This window comes from Oncorhynchus keta, chromosome 9 (genome assembly GCF_023373465.1).
Source record: "Oncorhynchus keta strain PuntledgeMale-10-30-2019 chromosome 9, Oket_V2, whole genome shotgun sequence".
NCBI classification, from domain to species: Eukaryota; Metazoa; Chordata; class Actinopteri; order Salmoniformes; family Salmonidae; genus Oncorhynchus; species Oncorhynchus keta.
The window spans coordinates 34,384,149-34,403,015 of record NC_068429.1 but is presented as its reverse complement, the minus strand read 5'-3'; the positions used below and the strand labels follow the sequence as shown (position 1 = coordinate 34,403,015).

At 41.8% G+C, this 18,867-nt stretch overlaps 1 long non-coding RNA gene across 1 annotated transcript; it reads right to left on the bottom strand.

Moving 5' to 3' along the window:
- Positions 1-6,698: 6,698 nt before the first annotated feature.
- On the bottom strand, positions 6,699-12,235 carry LOC118387600 (uncharacterized). Its single transcript, XR_004826435.2, has 3 exons — positions 10,603-12,235; positions 9,974-10,266; positions 6,699-9,870 (listed from the first exon to the last, which is right to left on the bottom strand). It is a non-coding gene; the product is annotated as an uncharacterized LOC118387600 (long non-coding RNA).
- Between the last annotated feature and the right edge of the window lie 6,632 nt (positions 12,236-18,867).

The following is an 18,867-nucleotide window of genomic DNA, read 5'->3' as shown; positions in this document are numbered from 1 at the left end:
AACAATATCATAACCGCCATCGATAAAAGACAGTACTGTGCAGTCGTCTTCATCAACCTGGCCAAGGCTTTCGACTCTGTCAATCACCGTATTCTTTTCGGCAGACTCAACAGCCTTGGTTTCTCAAATGACTGCCTTGCCTGGTTCACCAACTACTTCTCAGACAGAGTTCAGTGTGTCAAATCGGAGGGCATGTTGTTCGGACCTCTGGCAGTATCTATGGGGTACCACAGGGATCAATTCTTTGGCCGACTCTTTTCTCTGTATATATCAACAGCGTCGCTCTTGCTGCGGGTGATTCCCTGATCCACTTCTACGCAGACGGCACCATTCTGTATACATCTGGCCCTTCTTTGGACACTGTGTTAACAAACCTCCAAACGAGCTTCAATGACATAGAACACTCCTTTCGTGGCCTCCAAATGCTCTTAAACGCTAATAAAACTAAATGCATGCTTTTCAACCGTTTGCTGCCCGCACCAACCCGCCCGACTAGCATCACTACAAATACCTAGGTGTCTAGCTAGACTGTAAACTCTCCTTCCAGACTCATATTAGACATCTCCAATCCAAAGTTAAATCTAGAATCGGCTTCCTATTTCGCAACAATGCATCCTTCACTCACGCCGCCAAACATACCCTCGTAAAACGAACTATCCTACCAATCCTCGAACTCGGTGATGTCATTTACAAAATAGCCTCCAACAATTCTACTCAGCAAACTGGATGCAGTCTATCACAGTGCCATCCGTTTTGTCACCAACGCCCCATATACCACCCACCACTGTATGCTCTCGTCGGCTGACCGTCGCTACATATTCGTCGCCAGACCCACTGGCTCCAGGTCATCTATAAGTCTTTCATAGGTAAAGCTCCACCTTATCTCAGCTTACTGGTCACGATAACAACCGCCACCCGTAGCACACGCACCAGTAGGTATATCTCACTGGTCATCCCCAAAGCCAATACCTCCTTTGGCCACCTTTCCTTTAAGTTCTCTGCTGCCAATGACTGGAACGAATTGTAAAAATCGCTGAAGCTGGAGACTTATATGTCTCTAACTTACTTTAAACATCAGCTATCTGAGCAGCTAACCGATTACTGCAGCTGTACATAGCCCATCTGTAAGTAGCCCATCCAATCTACCTACCTCATCCCCATATTGTTTTTATTTACTTTTCTGCTCTTTTGCACACCAGTATTTCTACTTGCACATCTTCATCTGCACATCTATGACTCCAGTGTTCATTTGCTAAATTGTAATTACTTCGCTACTATGGCCTATTTATTGCCTTACCTCCTCACGTCATTTGCACACACTCAAATCAAATCAAATCAAATGTATTTATATAGCCCTTCGTACATCAGCTGATATCTCAAAGTGCTGTACAGAAACCCAGCCTAAAACCCCAAACAGCAAGCAATGCAGGTGTAGAAGCACGGGGGCTAGAAAAAACTCCCTAGAAAGGCCAAAACCTAGGAAGAAACCTAGAGAGGAACCAGGCTATGTGGGGTGGCCAGTCCTCTTCTGGCTGTGCCGGGTGGAGATTATAACAGAACATGGCCAAGATGTTCAAATGTTCATAAATGACCAGCATGGTCAAATAATAGTAAGGCAGAACAGTTGAAACTGGAGCAGCAGCATGGCCAGGTGGACTGGGGACAGCAAGGAGTCATCATGTCAGGTAGTCCTGGGGCATGGTCCTAGGGCTCAGGTCCTCCGAGAGAGAGAAAGAAAGAAGGAGAGAATTAGAGAACGCACACTTCACACAGGACACCGAATAGGACAGGAGAAGTACTCCAGATATAACAAACTGACCCTAGCCCCCCGACACAAACTACTGCAGCATAAATACTGGAGGCTGAGACAGGAGGGGTCAGGAGACACTGTGGCCCCATCTGAGGACACGCCCGGACAGGGCCAAACAGGAAGGATATAACCCCACCCACTTTGCCAAAGCACAGCCCCCACACCACTAGAGGGATATCTTCAACCACCAACTTACCATCCTGAGACAAGGCTGAGTATAGCCCACAAAGATCTCCGCCACGGCACAACCCAAGGGGGGGGGGCGCCAACCCAGACAGGATGACCACAACAGTGAATCAACCCACTCAGGTGACGCACCCCCTGCAGGGACGGAATGAGAGAGCCCCAGTAAGCCAGTGACTCAGCCCCTGTAATAGGGTTAGAGGCAGAGAATCCCAGTGGAAAGAGGGGAACCGGCCAGGCAGAGACAGCAAGGGCGGTTCGTTGCTCCAGAGCCTTTCCGTTCACCTTCCCACTCCTGGGCCAGACTACACTCAATCATATGACCCACTGGAGAGATGAGTCTTCAGTAAAGACTTAAAGGTTGAGACCGAGTTTGCGTCTCTGACATGGGTAGGCAGACCGTTCCATAAAAATGGAGCTCTATGGGAGAAAGCCCTGCCTCCAGCTGTTTGCTTAGAAATTCTAGGGACAATTAGGAGGCCTGCGTCTTGTGACCGTAGCGTACGTGTAGGTATGTACGGCAGGACCAAATCAGAGAGATAGGTAGGAGCAAGCCAATGTAATGCTTTGTAGGTTAGCAGTAAAACCTTGAAATCAGCCCTTGCTTTGACAGGAAGCCAGTGTAGAGAGGCTAGCGCTGGAGTAATATGATCAAATTTTTTGGTTCTAGTCAGGATTCTAGCAGCCGTATTTAGCACGAACTGAAGTTTATTTAGTGCTTTATCCAGGTAGCCGGAAAGTAGAGCATTGCAGTAGTCTAACCTAGAAGTGACAAAAGCATGGATTCATTTTTCTGCATCATTTTTGGACAGAAAGTTTCAGAATTTTGCAATATTACGTAGATGGAAAAAAGCTGTCCTGGAAATGGTCTTGATATGTTCTTCAAAAGAGAGATCAGGGTCCAGAGTAACGCCGAGGTCCTTCACAGTTTTATTTGAGACGACTGTACAACCATTAAGATTAATTGTCAGATTCAACAGAAGATCTCTTTGTTTCTTGGGATCTAGAACAAGCATCTCTGTTTTGTCTGAGTTTAATAGTAGAAAGTTTGCAGCCATCCACTTCCTTATGTCTGAAACACATGCTTCTTGCGAGGGCAATTTTGGGGCTTCATCATGTTTCATTGAAATGTACAGCTGTGTGTCATCCGCATAGCAGTGCAAGTTAACATTATGTTTTCGAATAACATCCCCAAGAGGTAAAATGTATAGTGAAAACAATAGTGGTCCTAAAGTGGAACCTTGAGGAACACCGAAATTTACAGTTGATTTGTCAGAGGACAAACCATTCACAGAGACAAACTGATATCTTTCCGACAGATAAGATCTAAACCAGGCCAGAACATGTCCGTGTAGACCAATTTGGGTTTCCAATCTCTCCAAAAGAATGTGGTGATCGATGGTATCAAAAGCAGCACTAAGGTCTAAGGTCTAGGAGCACGAGGACAGATGCTGAGCCTCGGTCCGATGCCATTAAAATGTCATTTACCACCTTCACAAGTGCCGTCTCAGTGCTATTATGGGGTCTAAAACCAGACTGAAGCATTTCGTATACATCGTTTGTCTTCAGGAAGGCAGTGAGTTGCAACAGCCTTCTCTAAAATCTTTGATAGGAATGGAAGATTCGATATAGGCCGATAGTTTTTTATATTTTCTGGGTCAAGGTTTGGCTTTTTCAAGAGAGGCTTTATTACTGCCACTTTTAGTGAGTTTGGTACACATCCAGTGGATAGAGAGCCGTTTATTATGTTCAACATAGGAGGGCCAAGCACAGGAATAGGGTCCAGTATGCAGCTTGAACGTTTAGAGGCCATGATTGAGGTTTAGAGGCCACTGCACATAGACTTTCTTTTTTTCTATTGTGTTATTGACTGTACGCTTGTTTATTCCATGTGTAACTCTGTGTTGTTGTTTGTGTCGCACTGCTTTGCTTTATCTTGGCCAGGTCGCAGTTGCAAATGAGAACTTGTTCTCAACTAGACTACCTGTTTAAATAAAGGTGAAATAAAAATTAAAAATTAAATCAGGAGAGGGGAATTTGCCACTGGTGGAGCTGACAACACATGATGGAAGAATCATTTAATTGTCTTTCCCCAGCCGCTGTCCTCACAGGTCCCACTCCAGGCACAGCCTTTAGGAAGCAAAGCTGAATTGTCTACAAAGAACAAAACAAGCATCTGTTCAGCACCATAGATACAACGACATTCAGGTTACCCATCTGGGTAACTCTCTCTCAATACCATCATTACCATTGATACAATGCTTTCAGAGTATTCAAAGCCCTTGTCATTTTCCTGAATTTAAAATGGATTAAATTGAGATTTTGTTTCACTGGCATACACGCAATACCGAATAATGTCAAAGTGAAATTATGTTTTTAGATATTCTTATAAATTCATTAAAAATGAAAGGCTGAAAAGTCTCGAGTCAGTAAGTATTCAACCCCTTTGTTATGGCAAGCCTAAATACGCTCAGGAGTAAAATGTCACATAATAAGTTGTATGGACTCCGTCTGTGTGCGATAACAGTGTTTAACATGATTTTTTAATGACTACCACATCCACAGTAACTGCGGACATGCAAGGTAACGTTACTCATTTCAAAACCTTTATAGTGTTATACTCAATGCATAGGTAGCAAGCTACATTCTTCTGTTAGCTATGGAAAACAATGCTAATTGCATCAGAGAAGTATTAGCACGTGTTGTATTTTGAAGCTACCCTGGCCGTATGCATCTCAGTGCTAGAGATGTCACTGCAAACACCCAGGTTCAAATCCAGACTGTGTTTCTATCAAAGCCTTATTATGCTATAATAGTTTCTGTATGTCGTGTTATACCATTTCTACTGTAGCTCACTGTGTGTGGAGCATAATGTTTGTATATTCCTTTTAACCGTGGACACGCAAAGTAACGTTACTCATTTCATAACCTTTATGGTGTTATATTCAATTGTGCTTATGTAGCTAGCTACATTCTTCTATTAGCTCTGTAAAACAATGCTAATTGTGTCAGACAAGTATTGGCTAGTTGTATTTTGAAGCTACCCTGGAAAAATTAAAAAAATATATTCTTATACCAATTGGTTGTTTTCTGAGTGCATTCCACAAAACTGTTTATCATGTCTGCATTATCCCCTGCCCCCATTTTGAGGTTATAGCCAAGCACGCAGTCTGGTTAGATTTTTCTCTGTCAGGTTGTCCACCTTCCCTGTGGCCCACATGGTTGCTGTATGGAAAGGACATGGATGTCTTGTATGTCATGCCACTTTACTGCCAGCTGTTGATATTTCTTATTTTATATAACAGGTCATTTAGGATGGCAGTAGCATTGTTGATGAAATGCAGTCATCGCAGCAGAGCTAGGAAGCAGTCTTGGGAAAAGAGGGTGGCAAAGAAGGAAGTTGCAAACATAGGATCTGTGCTCCAGTATTCTCTTAGGGAGTTATTCTTTACTATCCCCATGAGGAGGACTGTCACCAGGAAGGTATACATTTCACTAATGGTGGTTGTCCCCCCCACTCTTGGCTTTCTCTTCTCTCTTCAGGGCCAGGAGGGGTGAAATGGCTGGCAGCCTTCCAGCTAACACAGAACTCCTGTACTTCATCCACTGTCTGTCTGCCTTCAGCAGCATCTTCAAAGGGAACTGGGACTTTGTCAGTGGACAAGGGGGTCCTCAGATCCAGGGTTCTCAATGGCTGGGGAGCAGCTCGTCACTGTCAGAATCTGATTCCTGACTTTCAGACTCATTGTCAGAATTTTTTTAAATCTACAGATTTTCCACATTTGTGAGTTGTCTCCTTTTGAAAGACATTGCTAATGCTACAGCTTAGCTCACTAGCTACGTACATAAACAACAACACTGAATGGTTCAGAGTGGATGAGAGAGGTTACGCGATTGACTGCCTGCATGTGCCATTTAAATGAATAAATCACTAACAGAAAATGTTTTGTGTGTTAATTATTGATATATTTACTGTTTTATTCACATATTTTTCAATTACCGGTGATAATTAATGCATTCCAATTTTGAAATTTTGCATAGAACTTGTACTTATCCATGTCTGCCTTCAGCAGCATGGGTGGGACTTTGTCAGTGACAAAATAGGGTTTCAATGGCTGTCGGAAGGTTCAAATCTGATTTGAGTGACTGAGTTCAGAAAAACTATTGTGGGATTGAATTTGTGAGTCTCCTTTTATGACCAAACTCATCTTGTCAGCTCTATTCTTTAGCTAGCCACTGTTTGTGGATGAAGAGGTTACATACAATGCATTGTGGATATATTTACTGTTTTTTCACATTGCTTTTAATCGATAATTTGCATCTTTCGGACCAAACAAAAAAAACAAAATTGTAAGGTTGCAATATTTTACTGATTATGAGCAAAACTAATTCCAGTTTATGTGAGAATAAAAAGCCATGTTTGTTGAATCCAATCATTTTCAATGCATTTCTGGTTTTACATACGATCAATGGTCGTGATGTGATTAATTATACATAGTAATTGCTGTTATTGCTATTAATTGCTAGAACTATTATAAAATATGACCGCTTGTGTTTCGTCAATTTTCAGTTTTGACATGTTTCCGGTTTGATGATTGTGCTAAAAACAGAATATCTGAACATTGCATCAGAACAAAAATGTATTTAAATATAATAAATGACAATATAAAAAACATTGATTACAAAAAAATATTGATTTTAATTTACCAAGACTTCTTCAGAAAGGCATATTGGGCTAGTTGAAAGAGCGGGTGGAGTCTTACCACATTGTGTGTCACAAGCAGTTCCTGTACACACTTGCATCGTCAATGCCCGCAGGGGATGAGGAAAACACCAAGATCGTCAATATCTCTCACTGGCACTGATTCTTAAGTGTGACGCTCTATCCTTCATCACTTTTCCTTCTTCTCCTTCCTGCAGCGTCCACAATTATGGTGTGTCTGGACTCTTCAACAGAAACCAACATGAATAAAAAGAGCCCATTTGTTTTTTAAACGCTTCACTGTCCATATACATATGGAGAGGAGATGATGTTCGAGCAGGAGAGGGGGGGGGGTTCTGTGTCTGGAATATATGTATGTATATATATATATATATATATATGAGGGAGAGAGAGAGACCGAGACAGAGGAGGGGAGAGAGTTGGGGATGAGAGAGAGAGAGAGGGAGATGTCAAAAGAGATAGGGCTGACAGACTAACATCCCACTGGGCACAGACAGACGTCTGGTTTTGATTTACATTTGGTTGAGTTGGCAACTAATATGAAATCAACAAAAAATTTTACCATGTCATTGGATTTGGGTGAAAACATTACTAAATTCCTTTACGTTGATTACCTTTTACAAAACCCCAAAAATATTAAATGCCCTTACATTGACGACTTTTAAAAAATCCAATCTGTTTTCCAGGTTGATTTAATGTCATCAACATAGATTTTTGGAGTTGAAATTACGTGTAAACAACATTGACTTCTCACCAGTGGTGTAATCATAACCAGTAACCTTTTCCACTTTTCCACTCAAGGTCAAGCCCAACTCTCCTCTGCTCTCTCTCTCTCTCTTTCTCCTCTCTATTTCTCCTCAGATCTTCAGGCTCAAAGCATCAGTCCACTAGATATGAACAGTTGACCGGCCAGATAGGACCAGTCAGCCAGCCAGATATGAACAGTCGGATAGGACAAGTGGGCTGGACCAGTCGTAAGGACTAGCATGCCAGCTAGATGGGACAACTAGGCCGGTCAGATTGGTCCAGTCGGTCAGCTGGCCAGATAGTACCAGTTGGCCGGACAGATATGAACATTTGGCCGGCCAGATAGGACAAGAGAGCTATAGTACCAGATAGTACTAGTTGGCCGGCCAGATATGAACATTTGGCCGGCCAGATAGGACAAGAGAGCTATAGTACCAGATAGTACCAGTTGGCTGGCCGGATGGGAGAAGTTGGCCAACCAGATAGAAGGGACCAGTATGCCGGCCAGATGGGACCCGTCAGATATTATCAGTCGGCTTGCCAGAAAAGACCAGTCGGCCGGACCAGTCAACCAGCCTGAAAGGACCAGTCGGCCGGCCAGATAGGACCAGTCGGCCGGCCAGATGGGACCAGTCGGCCGATCAGCCTGAATAGTTCCAGTCAGCCAGATAGTACCAGTTGGCCGGCCAGATGGGACCAGTTGGCTGACCAGCCAGATAGTAACAGTCGCCTTCATCTCCAGGGCCGACAACTATTCAGTCATACCCGCCATCTTGTGACTCATTCCGATATAGAATTATTCAATACTTCATGCTTTCTCTTTGCTTGAGCTCTGTCTCAGCCAATTAGAAGAGCTCCTTAAATGGTCAGATGAAGACTGTTGCCCACGGTGACAAGAAGTCAAAAGGTTTCTAGGATTGCAGTATGAGTGGCAAATGTTTTCGGGTTTGCTTTTCTTTCTTTTCTCCCTTACCCAATTATTTTTCCCTCCCTCTTTTATTTGGGTTCCGATGTGATTTCTAATGGAAACAAACAAAATTTAAAAAATACTTTTTGCGATCTGTGTATTCTGGTTCTTTGTCCTGTATTGGTCAGACCTTGCCCTGACTCACACACTCATGCACTCACTCAAACTATGCACTCACTCAAACTCCCAAACGATCATCAATAAAAATGCTGTCTTACCTCTTCTGCAATCTTCCTCTACTTTTACAATAAGTATCCATGTTGTCAAAACACCCAATAAGTGTTTTTGTGTAAAATGTTGGAATTTGGGGTAAGTTACCAGAAAGCTAAATCAAATGTTTATTTAAACTTATTAATTGAATTACTTAAATATGTACACAACACACACACACACACACACACACACACACACACACACACACACACACACACACACACACACACACACACACACACACACACACACACACACACACACACACACACACACACACTGTTATATATCAGACGTGCACTATGTACTGAGCTTTCTCCCTAAACAACAGATCATAAGATAATAACATTAAATACTATGAACAACATCATAACACTAATCTACAATCATCATAATCAATATCATAACATTTCTAATCAACAGCATCATCAGAGATAAACTCCAACAATAAACCAAATTGACTTGTGACAAACATGAGTCCTTTTTTTACGATCGAATGCAATGTATACAACACAAACCAGACGAAAATGTACCTAGTCTCTTAATAAACTCCATGTTAAAAATTCTGGGGGGAAAAAACAATACAAAAAGGAATAATGGTGGTTGCAGTCACTCCTTTTAGACTTCTTCCAGGGTTATAGAAAGATAAACAAATTCTGAACTTGTGTTATTAAAATACGAACAATTTAAGTTTTTCATTTCAACTAGGCAAGTCAGTTAAGAACAATGACAGCCTAGGAACAGTGGGTTAACTGCCTTGTTCAGGGGCAGAATGACAGATTTTTACCATGACAGCTCGGGGATTCGATTTAGCAACCTTTTGGTTGCTGGCTCTAACCACTAAGCTACCTGCCGCCACATTTTATGCACCAGTGCTCTGCTGACCATACATTTTAAAACACAAAACTGACCTAAGATTAGCATGTAGGGTCAGCATCATTCTTGTCCTACTCCGTCCCCTGGGCTGCTCTCTCCTCTCCCGGACTGGCTTCAGCTCTGGAGCTCAGCGAGATCATCTCCATGGCATTGACATTGTCATAAAGATCCATGCTGCTCACCCTGTTCACTCTCTTCTGCCTCCTGGTGGTTTAGGAGGCACCCTCTCCATCTAGGTCAAATGACTTGTCACATCTGAGTAAATGTCTTTACCTTGAAGTACAATGATGGCTGTTAGTAGGATTACCAGCACTACAAAGTGTCTGATGAGCAAGGTTGGTAGAGGAGAGGCTGCAAATAGAAACAAGTTTGATGAAGTGACTGATCATCATCAGTTAAATATGTGGGAAATCTGTCAATGAAAAAATGATAAGTCTGAATTATGTTCAGTTACCTGAAAGTGAGAGTTATGAGAGAAAACATAATTCTCATAAACACAGCTGTAGTTGCGTTGGTGGGAGTCATCCGCAGCAGGGAAGAGGAAGGCAGAAGAGTGATTGACTGCTGTCTGGGTCTAGGTTCTGTTGGAGCCGGTGAAAGTGTGGAGGAATGAGCTTCCTGTGTACTTTGGCTGAGTGTAACAGGTGATGGTGAATCTGTGGCCCCTGAACACCTCGGGCCCCTAGTGGCCCCTGGAGACCCCTCAATTTTAGTAATTTAGGACGATATGAGGCTGGACCAGAAGATCTGTAACAATAGAAGAGAACAGGAAAAACCTCTTCAACTAGTTTCCTATAGATATGACAATAACACCAGCATGTACCAGTGCTAGCCACCCTCCTTCACAGGGCAACTTGAGTAGTGTCACTGAGACACCATATGTTAATATCAGGTTTAAGCAGGACATCTGTAACAAGAGGAGAGAAAAAGAAAATGTAGCTACTCAACTACTTTCCTCCGTTGGATATGACAATAACATTGTTGTCGGTGCTAGCAAGCAGCGACGTTCACTAAGATGTGCAGAGGAAGTTGTATGCATGAAGGAAATCAGTTGAATATAATGTCATATATCAATGTTATTACCTGAGCAGATCACTTTGTATCCAGGAAGGAGATCATAGGTCCTCGATTAACAGTGGAGCCACAACCCAGTCCCATCTGGTACTTGCTGGCCGGCCGGAACCGACTATTCCAAAGAGTTCCTCTTTGGGATGTGAAAGGTAGTAAGTATCCCTCTGTCTGTGTGGGGGCCAACACTGGGGTGTGCGAAGAGGCATGCAGCCTCCTAAATCTCTGCTAGCAGTCCCTGCCCCTGTGCACACTCTTGACAACAGAGGCATTCCTCATCTGTGACCATCACCCGTTAGAGAGGTAGCTATGGCTATGACGTTGCTAGGTAGTTGTTGGTTGCTGGGATGGGACTTTTAATTCTAGATCCTGCTAGCTAGCAGCAGTTAGTTAGCTGCTACCTAGCTACAACATAAGTTAACAGAAACATATTCAATTAAAACATTCAGGCTTTAATAAAATGGTGAATATTGCTGCGAATAAAACAAAATATATTGAGTGTCAATGTCAATGGCATCAATTGGGTATTACAGTCAAGATTAAGACCATGCTGATGGATGCCAGGGAGCGGAGGGAAGGCTGGAGTGTGTTCATTCTGACGATTCTGTGGCAAAATGTTTCATAAACAGCAGCAAATGGAATGGGGAAGAGACCTACCTGAATTTGTCCAATAGAAACTCTTGTTTTGCTCTGTTTGCTTCCATTTGGTAAACGGTTTCTGTTATGAACACGCCCCTGTTTGTTTGGCTGGCTAACTTTATAGATAGAGCATCGTTGCAGCTGCAGGGAACAGTGTGACTTTTTCTCAAAATAGTAAAGAGGTGTAGATGGCTTTGGCTAGGTAACTGCTATTTGACTTGACATGAAACTACACTAGAATTCTAATCCCGGTGCTGAGTTAGTGCATAGCAGCTAATTCTTGTATGACATGTATTTGTAGAACGTTAAGTCCCCTATTAACTAAGGTGAATGAAGCGACAAGATAATAATGGCTGGAGTAAATGTTGCTTGTTTTTGCTGTTCTCCAAAATGCATTTGAGTTTTTAGCTTTCCTTCATTTTATTTATGGTAATGATAGCAGGGAAAATATTTATTTTAATTACATCAACAACATCTTCCTCAGATATTCAAACGGAAGGCACTTCTGATATTTAATCTTTCTCTTTGATTCAAATGTCACTGTTGACAACTTAATGGCATTTATTAAATGTCTCCTGAGATCTTGCTTATGGGATAATGCTAATATTACAACCCCTCTTTTTGCAAGAAAACTAGCGAATGAACCGATGCGCAATCTGGTGACCATTAAGGGGATACAGTTCTCAGCTGAGGTGCAAAATTTAGTTCAGGAATATGGAAACTCACTTTAACATTCATTGGCCAATCAAAACCAAATCTTTTCTGGACTATCATCGATGGTGTTCTCTTTCCAATAACTAGACTTTTCACTTGAAAAACAGATATGACTAGCACTGTTGATTATATAATATTGCACTGAAAGCTGCAGAACGTACAGTGCACTAACAAACTGTGCTTCGGAGTGAATTTAGTGTGTGTTTCTTCATCTGGAAAAATGTATTGTGGTGCTAAGAAAAGTAAAGTACCTAGACGAAGGCCTTGGGTAGTTCTTCTCGGAACTGTTTTCTGTATAAACACTTCTGGGTTAACGTCAGCTGTCCTCCAGGCTACTGGAGCCACAGAAGGACACTTGATGTTACCATAGCAACTCGCTGCCTTCCTCAAACTCCCTTTGTATTCATTTGTTATTATGCAAAATGAGAGGGATTAGAACTGGAGTGACTGCAGGCAGACATTATTGTTTTTGTCCAACACCAATCATTATGCAAAGAATGCAGCCTTTATTTGTTCAAGTCTTTTATTTTCATATACTGACAGTTCCTTCGTTTCCTTATGCCCCCAGAGTAATTACAAGGTAATACTGGAGTAAGTAAAAAAAAAGTTTCAGACAATATGATGCTAATATGATAGAACCATATGTATTCTGCTCTATGAAAGCATAGAGGTCACTGCCTGGGGAACTCATTAAAAAAACTCTTATAAAGCTCCTAAAACCAGGCACCCCAACGTTATAGATAATATAAGTGTTGTGACTGTGGAAGGTTTTCCCTGACACTTGTGAAATGGATGCTGTTGACGTGTCTCCGTCTTACCTTTCACTTGGGGGAATGTGAGAGAAGAGAGGGACCAGAAAGACAGCTCCTACTAGGCTGGGCTCTCGGAAGCCAGAGCTCTGATGTAAAGGTCACTTATGCTCTGAGATAAATAAAACAACACCTGGCTCTGAGAGCAGCTGCAGGCCTCCAGCCAAGTCCTACAGAGAGACAGACAGGTCTCCCAGGTGCCAAATACAGCAGCGAACTGGACTGGCCTGGGGATGGACATTAAACACTTTATCCTTGGGGACGGCTGAGGGCTGGGTGCCGCTCTCCCATGCTAGATTATCTAGGACATGGTTTAAAGTTGAAATGAAGCCACTGTCTGGCTGTCTAAATAACTAGTCCATCATCTCTAGAATGATTATTCCCTACAGGCTGATCTACGCAAATCTGAAGGATTTGGGCCAAAACACGGTTCATTCTGTGCTCAGTCATTCTCTTAATGTTCAATACACTGAGTGCTCCAACGGTAAAAACCTTTTGAATCCAGTCTAATTTGAAATATTGAGCAAATGTCTCCATCTATTTATAGACATGGTGCCTCGGCTGAAAAAAATGTTCTCCGTGTTTCATTGAATTGTGTTAGCCTTGAAATGAACTAGATTTGTAACAATTGTTTGTCATGCAGAATGGAGCAAATTAACAAAAAGAAAGAGAAAAAGTAAGAAAATAAGCAAGTTCCCTCTATTTTGTGAAATATCTGTAAGGGAAGAGTCCATAAGTAGAGGGGTTCCAGGCTCAGGGAGGAGAGGTGTCAGGTCCTCTTGAAGTTATATGCATGGAAACCTTGGTGGACAGCTGCTGATGTCGGGATGCATACAGACACTGAAAATACTGTATGTGAGGAACACACACAGATCTGACCTGAGAGAATAATAGTGAGTGACAGGCAGCTCAAGCGCATTGCCACATCACCCTCACACACACACACAGTTGTGTCTGAGTAAAGATAAGGCTTGGGGAAATACTGACAGACATCTTATGCTGCAAGCGAGGAAAGAAGTGAGCATGGCATGTATTGATGAGTAACCATGTCTATGATTGTTTTAGTAATATTCTAACTGCCTTCTCATAGTGGGTTGTAAGGTCAAGGCCTCTGGTAAGACACAGCTAATAAATGGCTGCCTAATGCCTTCTTTTTCATAATTCAGAGAGCAATACACCCATAGCAAGCAAATAACACTTGAAATTGGTACACCCCCTATGCCTAAATGTTTTTATTTCGTCTGTGGGGGGTTCCGTGAGTTTCCCTGATTACTTCCTCTCCTGTCCCGGTGAAATATTTCTGAAAAACAGCACCTAAAGAGATAGTTTGGGGTTTTGTCAAGTTTAGGGTTTTGTCAATGAGGTCCTTTATGTACTTCCCCAGAGTCAGATGAACTTGTGGATACCATTTTAATGTACTTAAGTTTATTATGAAGGAAGTTAGAGGTACAGTACCAGTCAAAAGTTGACACACCTACTCATTCCAGAGTTTTTCTTTCTTTTTGTACATTGTACATTTCTACATTGTAGAATAATAGTGAAGACATCAAAACTATGAAATAACACACAACCAAAAAAAGTGTTAAACAAATCAAAATATATTTCATATGAGATTCTTCAAAGTAGCCACCCTTTGCCTTCATGACAGCTTCGACCATGAAGGCCTGATTCACGCAGTCTCCGCTGAACAGCTTATGTTGAGATGTGTCTGTTACTTGAACTCTGTGGAGCATTTATTTGGGCTTCAATCTGAGGTGCAGTCAACTCTAATGAACTTATCTTCTGCGGCAGAGGTAACTCTGGGTCTTCCTTTCCTGTGGCGGTCCTCGTGAGAGACATATTCATCATAGTGCTTGATGGTTTTAGCGAGTTCTTGACATTTCCAGTTTGACTGACCTTCATGTCTGAAAGTAATGATGGACTGCCATTTCTCTATGATTATTTCAGCTGTTATTGCCATAATATGGACATGATCTTCTCTATACCACACCTATCTTGTCACAACACAGCTGATTGACTCAAACACATTAAGAAAGAAATTCCGCAAGTTATCTTTTAACAATGCACACCTGTTAATTGAATTGCATCCCAGTTGACTACATCATGAAGATGGTTGAGAGAATGCCAAGAGTGTGCAAATATGTCATCAAGGCAAAGGGTGGCTACTTTGAAGAATATAAAATATCAAAACATATTTAGATTTGTTTAACTTTTTTTAGTTACTACATTATTCCATATATGTCATTTCATAGTGTTGATGTCTTCACTATTATTCTGCAATGTAGAACAAAATATATAAAGAAAACCCTTGAATGAGTAGGTCGGTCCAACATTTCGTCAGGTACTGTAGTTTTCAAGCCCATGACTATTAGCTGTTCCCATAGACTTCCAGTCAACGTGCTAACGCTAGTTAACAACATCCTTCAAACTTCCTTCACTACTAATTTGAAACAACGTAGCGATGCTTGTATCAAAGTAACAAAAACAGGTGATGATGATGTTCGAAGTCGCACCACCACTATCTGACAGGTGTTGGAAGTTGGATTTAATCTAGATATTTCACATTCTTTGCAGGTGGAAATATCACTCAGTTTGGGCAAACGGCAGAGGAATCTATCCTGAAATCAACTTGATTGACTATTGACTTTTGAGAAGGCCTATTTTGATATTTTTAAAATTCTCAAACAGTGATTGTAAATGAAATAGCTTTAGTAGTTGTTATGGGTAATTATGAAATGATGCATCAAAAGTGTTTTGTTAATATGTAAAAGTGAGTTGAAAATTCAAACCTAAAGCAAAGCTGACAAGCAGTTACCACATGATAAATCACGTACAAAGCTGTTTGATCACTCAGTCAGTGGATAAGGAGCATTGATGGCAAATCTGATGGCCGAATGGTAAAGAATGGTAAAGAACATCTAGCCGCTCGAGAGCACCCTTAACTGCCGATCTATAAATGATATCTCCATAATCTAGCATGGGTAGGATGGTCATCTGAATCAAGGTTAGTTTGGCAGCTGGGTTGAAATAGGAGCGATTACGATAGAGGAAACCAAGTCTAGATTTAACTTTAGCCTGCAGCTTTGATATGTGCTGAGAGAAGGGCAGTGTACCATCTAGCCATACTCCCAAATACTTGTATGAGGTGACTACCTCAAGCTCTAAACCCTCAGAGGTAGTAATCACACCTGTGGGGAGAGGGGCATTCTTCTTACCAAACCACATGACCTTTGTTTTGGAGCTGTTCAGGACAAGGTTAAGGGTAGAGAAAGCTTGTTGGACACTAAGAAAGCTTTGTTGTAGAGCATTTAACACTAAATCTGGGGAGGGGCCAGCTGAGTATAAGACTATCATCTGCATATACATGGATGAGAGCGCTTCCTATTGCCTGAGCTATGTCGTTGATGTAATTGAGAAGAGAGTGGGTTCTAGGATCGAGCCTTGGTGTACTCCATTGGTGGCAGGCAGTGGCTGAGACAGCAGATGTTCTGACTTTATACACTGCACTCTTTGAGAGAGGTAGTTAGCAAACCAGGCCAAAGACCCCTCAGAGACACCAATACTCCTTAGCCGGCGCACAATAAAGGAATTTTCTACCGTATCAAAAGCTTTGGCCAAGTCGATAAAAATAACAGCACAACATTGCTTAGAATCAAGGGCAATTGTACCATCATTGAAGACCTTTAAGGTTGCAGTGACACATCCATTATCTGAGCGGAAACCAGATTGCATACCAGAGAGAAAACTATAGACATCAAGAAAGCCAGTCAGTTGATTATTGAGAAGTTTTTCCAACACCTTTGATAAACAGGGCAAAATAGAAATAAGCCTACAACAATTAGGATCAGCTCGATCTCCCCCTTTAAATAAAGGACGAACTGTGGCTTCATTTCAAGCAATGGGATCCTCCCCAGAAAGGAGAGACAGGTTAAAACGGTTGAAGATAGGCTTGGTGATGATAGGGGCAGCAACCTTAAAGAAGAAAGGTTCTAAACCATCTGACCCAGATTATCTTTTGGGGTCAAGTTTCAGGAGATCCTTTAGCACCTCGGACTCAGTGACTGCCTGCAGGGAGAAATGTTGTTGCGGGGCAGGGGGAAAAGAGGGAGAAGAATCGGGGATATTGACATTAGAAGGGTAGGGAGATGAGGAAATATTGGACGGGCAAGGAGGCATGGCTGAGTCAAATAGGAATTGAATCGCACTGACACCGCGCTTTTGAGGGAACCACGGTGCATTGTTTAGTGTGCTCCCGGGTGGGGAGAGAGTGTTCACACCAGTCCACACGAACAAGAGTAAGGGTGTAAACACACCCGCGTTCGGAAAAACCACTCCAAACCCATTCGGTGTGTAAGCGCACTAAGTCAGGGATACTCAACTCTTACCCTATGAGGTCCGAAGCCTGTGGTTTTCTGTTCTACCTGATAATTAATTGCACACACCAGGTGTGTGCAATTAAGTGTAACTGCAGTTGAACTGACTTTGATGTCCAGAGTTGAGATTTAGGGGTCTAGATATTATTCTCCAGTTCTCACCTGACTGGTGGCTCAGCCTGTAGAACAGTAGTATCCTGTGGAGGCACGGGAGTGAATCCCAGTATAGGCTCCATTGTATTTAAAGCTTGAGCTTCGATAAGCATAGGTTGTTTCTGTTTTTTATTTCATTATTAACATCCAAAATCTGACGGTGGAGTCACATCCTAAATCATGCTAAATCATGCAATGGAGTTACACCCTTAATCGTGCAAATCTTTTGTAAATGTATTTTTTTTTGTGTAAAAAAGCATATATGGATAGTTTCGAAGTAACATTACCATATGATCAATGAGTTCCGAAGCTTAGTGTTATCATGTGCTTCACCGTGGTGCCAGTGCTTTCTTCGATGCAAAGTTGCTTTCAAACACCGACCTCTACTGAACACCTTATTTAGCAATTTACTTAGATTTTTTAAGTTCATAGCACCTGAACGGTATCTCAGAAGTTAGGGACCAGGATTTGGGGTCAGACAACAGTATAGGTACAAGACTGAATCCTGGCTATGGTTGAACAACTCATTTCTGTGAAACAACACTATCTTCCCATTGTTCTTCAAATACATTTTTTTTGTTTAGTGTAGCCTATGATATTATTTTGTCTTCAGCATACTAAATAATTCCACAGATGTACAGTTTTTGAAAAAATTGTGAACCTGGAGGCAAAAAGGTTACGTAGGATGTGGGTTGCGAAACCCACATTGTAACTAAATTACATTTACCAATGCTCACACCTATCAATTGCTTCACAAGTTTCGATGGATGCAATGGGAAAACACATCTATAAAAAAGAAAACATGCTGATATTTATTCCTGACCAGTTGATGTCAATAATGTGCACTGTATTAAAAGCTCTACGTAATAAAAAAAATGTCCAGCACAATTTGTTAAGAAAGTCTTGGTTTCCCATCACTAGACATTACTGTTGCATTTACTAGTGATGTTACCTTTGATGCCGGAGCGCCGAGGCATACCTTGAAATTGCTCAGCAGTGTACCACAAAGCAGTGTGCCGATGCCTGTATCACTTTATAAGAAGCATGTAATCAATGACGTTCAAAGTTTAGTTTCCTCAAACAACCACCTGATAGTTTTGGTATTGGTTTGGTAAAAGACAAAAAGGCTACGCTGTGCATGCACTACGGGGTGAGGGACGTCATCTATAATAATTTGGCTGCTCTAAATGATTTTGACCAGCAGGTGCCACGTGTACACTGTATTGATCAAAGCCTCGCGTAATTAACATATTGTCTGGAAAACCTCAGTGCTTCATGTAAGCTTGTATTCACTATAGTGTTTTTGTTTCATCATCTTTGACATAGAAATGGAGGCTTTCTCCTTGAGGAAACCCACTGGAAAAATATTAAAGGGTAGATGGGTCTGGGGTTTGAACAGATAGTTCTGCATGTCTGCTCTTTTCTACAACATGTAGGAAACACAATATATGGTCTTTAGTTGGCATGTAGGTTTCCCACTTATGGGTGGCACAAATTGGGGAAGGGGAATGGGCAGGGTATATTCAAATTAATACTGTAGTATTTACTATAGTTTAAAAAATCTGTACGGACTCGGGAGAGGCTAAGGTCGA